This window comes from Leptonychotes weddellii, chromosome 12 (assembly GCF_054177405.1).
Source record: "Leptonychotes weddellii isolate Sample4059 chromosome 12, ASM5417740v2, whole genome shotgun sequence".
Classification (NCBI taxonomy): domain Eukaryota; kingdom Metazoa; phylum Chordata; class Mammalia; order Carnivora; family Phocidae; genus Leptonychotes; species Leptonychotes weddellii.
In genome coordinates, this window is record NC_138380.1 from 72,533,186 (window position 1) to 72,538,445 (window position 5,260).

Here is a 5,260-nt window from a genome sequence, read left to right on the forward strand (position 1 = left end):
AATGTGAGCAGGCTGTGTTACTGCTCTGGTCAATAGACTATGGCAAAGGTGTTGCTGTGCTAGTTTCTGGGTCCAAGCATTAAGAGTCTGGAAGAGTCTCCTTCCTATGGACGCCCATTATGCCATACAAAGACCAAACCACAAAGAGAGGAGTTTTTAAATTTGAATTTTATTGTTCAGCTATGGTGAGGCCAATAGATCATAAAGCAGCTGCCATTGAAAAGGTGGTTTGTTGTTCCTAATTCTCTAGAGAAGAGGAGACACCACACCATGCAGGGCCACTCAGAGAATCACCCACATTGTCCAGGAAGCAGAAGGAGTGAGGGGAACGTCTGGAGTAGGCGTCTTTATTACCAATGGGTAATGAAACAGAATCTGTGGATCTATATGTATCTACACACACACACACACATACACACACACATACACACCCCCCCACACACACAGGAAGAAGAGAGAAAGACCAAATGGGAAAAAATATTAACAATTGGTCAATGACCTGGGTAAAATATTTATGGCTGTTCTTTGTAAATTTTTTCAATATTTCTGTGAGTTTGAAATTCTTTAAAATTTTGAGGAGAAAGAACACATAAGAATAGAGAAAAACCATCTTGTGTGCAGTATGGACATGAATTCAATTGTATTATGAAGGCCAGAAGAAAGAACTAAGCCTTTTTATTAGGTTGATGATTATATGAGGAGAGAAGTATCCCCATTGTCAGTCAAGCCTGCATAATGAGAGGCGTAACTTATCACTAAACTACAAGAGGAGAGAAAAGAAGCTCTGTAAATAAAAGAAATGTGAAAATACTGCCAGATCCAAAACTACTCTCACATTAGGTTACTTCTAGAGATCTGGAAATTATTATTTCCTCCCAGCACAACTTTGAGGGGAAAAAAGGAGTGTTTCTACATGCTGGTAATTGCGAAATAAAAATGCTTCTGGCTTGAAAAAAAAAAAAAGTGTCTTTATTGGCTCATATAACTGAAAAGTCTAGAGGTAGATGAGGCTTTACAGAAAGCTGAGCATAATTTTTCAAATATATTAACAGGGACTGTTTTTCTACTGTTTCTTCCCTCTGTCTTCCTCAATGCCAGCTTTAGCCTAAACCTGATTCCAGCATGACACCCAGTACATCCGAAGTCTGTCTGCATTATTATTCTCTCAGGAAAGAGCAAGTGTCTTTAAAAATCTGAGATTCACTGAGACCAAAAGCTCACTATGCTCACAATGCCCCAGGCCATTGTTACATCCAGAAGATGGAATGGGATAATCAGCCGTGCCTTGGCAATGTGTTTTGCTCCAAAAGATAGGAGTGATATGAGCATATCTGAACCTACCTGGAGGGAACACAGATGTGCTGAGAACTTAAAAAGTAAAAATCGATGCTCCATTGGCAATGAACCAGTAACCACTGCAGTATATATTTTCTCTCCAGGTCTCAGAAATTTCTCTTTGTACATTGCTTCATTTTTTTCTTACATTGCAAAGTGACCATTCACTACCATTTCTGAGGCTAGAATACCTCCTTTTAAGAGGATAGCCAGGCTTATATTGGAAGCTTCCTGTCCCCAGGAAAAGGATACTGCCTGCCTTGATCTGAGTCATATGACCAAATAAATGTGGCCACGGCCTTGAGTCAGTTCCAATAAGCAGGAAATACCTGGTGCACCATTGGGCTTGTGGTTTGTGAATGTCACTAACAAAGGAGGTTTGTGGGAGGGCCGTGTAGTCAACCCCAAGTTGTCCACTCCAAGTTCCACCGTAGAGGAACTATTGGCTTAAGATAGTGTGACAGGCTCCAAGATGGTTTCCGGTGATCCCTCATCCTTGGTGTTGACACCCTTGTCTGCTCCATGTGAGTACTTTGGAGGTGATGGAAGACATCTAAAGCTATGTGGTAAAAGACACAGGAGCTTCAGCCCTGCTGTCTTGGATTGCTCGCTGTAGGGTAGCCCAGGTACCATGTCATGAGGACACTCAAGTAGCCTGAAAGACAGGCTCATGTGGAGAAAAACTGAGTCCTTTCTCCAACGTCCAGCCTCATCTTGTTAGCCATGAGGTCTAGCAACACTGGAAACAAAACTTTCCACCCTATATAAGCCTGCAGATAACTGCACCTTCAAACAATATCTTTTTTTTTTTTTTAAGATTTTTTATTTATTTGACAGAGAGAGACACAACGAGAGAGGGAACACAAGCAGGGGGAGTGGGAGAGGGAGAAGCAGGCTTCCCGCTGAGCAGGGAGCCCGATGCTGGGCCTGATCCCAGGACCCCGACGCGGGGCCCAATCCCAGGACGCTGGGATCATGCCCTGAGCCAAAGGCAGACGCTTAACGACTGAGCCACCCAGGCGCCCCCCTTCAACCAATATCTTGACCAATATCATGAGAGACTCTGAGACAGAACTGCCTAGGCTTTTCCGAATTCCTGATTCGTAGAAACTGAAAGAGGGATAAGCTGATGGTTGCCATGAGCCACTAAATTTTGAGGTAATGTGTTATGCAGCAATAAAGAGCTAATACAGTCTCTGTTTTGTTAAAATAGCTGTATTGCCTGATGTGTGTGTGTGTGTGTATTTTGTCCTGAATTAGGTATCTTAGGTATTATTAAGTGTTCTTTTAGATTCAAAGGGAACTACTCATTTTTTATTAGAGAAATACTGATGTATCTTCTACTTTTAATAATTAGCTTATGTGTATTTATAACATATATATACACTATCTGTATGAAGTAGATGATAAGGAAAAAACTGAGGCTCCAGGAGGTTAGGTAACCTCTCCAGGTTCACCCAGCTAGTCAGTGGCAGCCCAAGGACTCAAGGTCACATTATTTTACCTCAGTGCCCATGCATTTAATCATTACATTTAATATAGACCTTCTATTCCTACTCTTAACCCTAACTGCTCATGATTTACTATGGAATTTAGAATGGTTGTATTTTATTTAGGATTTTGTATTACATTCACAGAAATGATTGTGCTCGGTCTCATATATACTATATTTTGGCATTTGGGTGTCAGAATGATGATAGCTTCATAAACCAATTTGAAATGTTATTCCTCTCGGTCTAGATTCTGCATTAGTTAATAGTGTGAAAATCATATATTCCCATAAAATAAGAAATAATATATTTCGAAAGTGTGGAATCAAATTACCTGGTTTGAGAATAACTTTGAGAATATTTTTGAGTCCATATATTGTTTTGTTTTTAGTTTTTGTTTTGGGATAATCACAAATTTATAGAACAGTAAGATTTTTTTAATGAATTATTTGAAACTTAATTTCCCAAACCGATAGCGTATCACTCTCAAATAACTTATCGTGCAATTCCTATAAACAGGGACTTTCCCTCTAGGTAAGAAAATATGATTATCAAAATCAGGAAATTAGCACTGATACACTTTTCCATTTAATTTTCAGAACCCATTCAGATTTTACTACTTGTTCAAAAAAAAATGTCTTTTCTGCAAAATCATGCAGTTGATAATTACTGGCTGTGCTTAGCTCTCATATCTGTTTGGTCTCTCAGTCTGGAAGAGTTCCTCCATACTTGATTCTCTTGACCTTGGCATTGCTATTGTTTGTAATTATTTTGTAGAATGCTTCTCCATTTGGATTTTTCAGTTGTTTCTTCAGGATTAGATTCAGATTGTGTTTTTGGCAGGAATGCAACAGCAATGGCTGCATCCTCCTCTTTGCATCCTTTCGGGTTACACGTGATTTCAACTTTTCCCAGCGCTCTTGGTGGTTCACACTGAGCCCTTGATTAAGATGGTATCTCCTGGGATTGTCCACTGTAAGGTCATTATTTTCCTTTTGAAATTAGTATCTACTTTGTGTGGAGACAGTTTGAGGCTAGTTAAGTATATTCTTCCTCATCATATTTTCAGTTCATTGTATATATTTATTTTGGTATGGATTCATGGTTTCTCATTATATTCAGTGGGTTATAATCCATCACTACCATTATTGGGTGGCTTATGTTGTTTCTGATGTGACCAATGGGAGCCCTTTCAAGGTGGCTCTTTTTATCTGTCCCATCATTCTTTGAGCATTGCCTTTTCCCTCGTACAAGATATTCCAGTTTCATCTTGTAATTTCCTTGCTGCGAGCGTGATGTTACCATTTCTTCCAAGTGCCCTGGTTACATTTAGTAGAAATGCTTTTGAGAAGCCAAGATCTGAGCTCTAGGTTGGCTTAGGCGATTGAGGTGTCACTGACTGCAGATAGTAAACAGAACTAGAGAGTGTATGTGGATAGCCACGCACATGTGCACACACACATACACACACTGTACTCTGTATTTACTGCTTTATGTATCCATATGTCGGAAACTCTGAGTTCACACTGATACATCCTGTTCCATTTCAACACCACAGAGTTCATTTCAGCTTTCTCCCTTTCCATATTTCTAGTTCCCTTCTATGATACTGAGGAAGCTGGTTCCCACAGTGCTTAACTTATTTACTTATTTGATCAACACTCTGTTTGGAGGATAGATCTCAGATCAGCCATACATGGTGCCTGCCATAAGTATCATCTTATAATACTTAGTCTTTTTGGATATGTTACAAAGCTTATTTCTCATTTTGTGAATTTGTTTCCCCTGATTTCGTCTTGACTAGAACTGCTAAGTATCTGTCTGTTTTTATTATTTTTAGCTTGTGTTTGAAGAAAACAGCGTGGGGGCTTCTGCTTCTAACTGTGATCAAGAAACAGGAATTGGATTTATCCTCTCACCTGAAACAATTAAAAATCAATGCAAAATATATATATAACTTTCAGACTTTTGACATCAGGCAGCCCCAGAAGGTGATGCCTGAAAGAGGAGATGTCGTGTAGTCAGGTAGTTGCTAAGCAGCAGGACGGTGGCAGTGACTGGGCTGATTTGCCACAGTTCCATAGCCTGGGCCAGCAAGGGGCTGCCTGCCTGGATTTGGACAGTTGAGTACTTGGAGCAATTAGTAACAACTTGGAGTAGATTTTCCCCAACCTCAATTCCCATTATGAGGACCAAGTGTTACCTGTACATGCTGGGGGTACATTACAGGGGAAGTACCCTGAACTAGAAGACCCCTCAAGCTTTTTTTAAGATTTATTCATTTTTGGGGGGCGCCTGAGTGGCTCAGTTGGTTAAGCGACTGCCTTCGGCTCAGGTCATGATCCTGGAGTCCCTGGATCGAGTCCCGCATCGGGATCCCTGCTCGGCAGGGAGTCTGCTTCTCCCTCTGACCCTCCCGACCCTCCCCCCTCTCA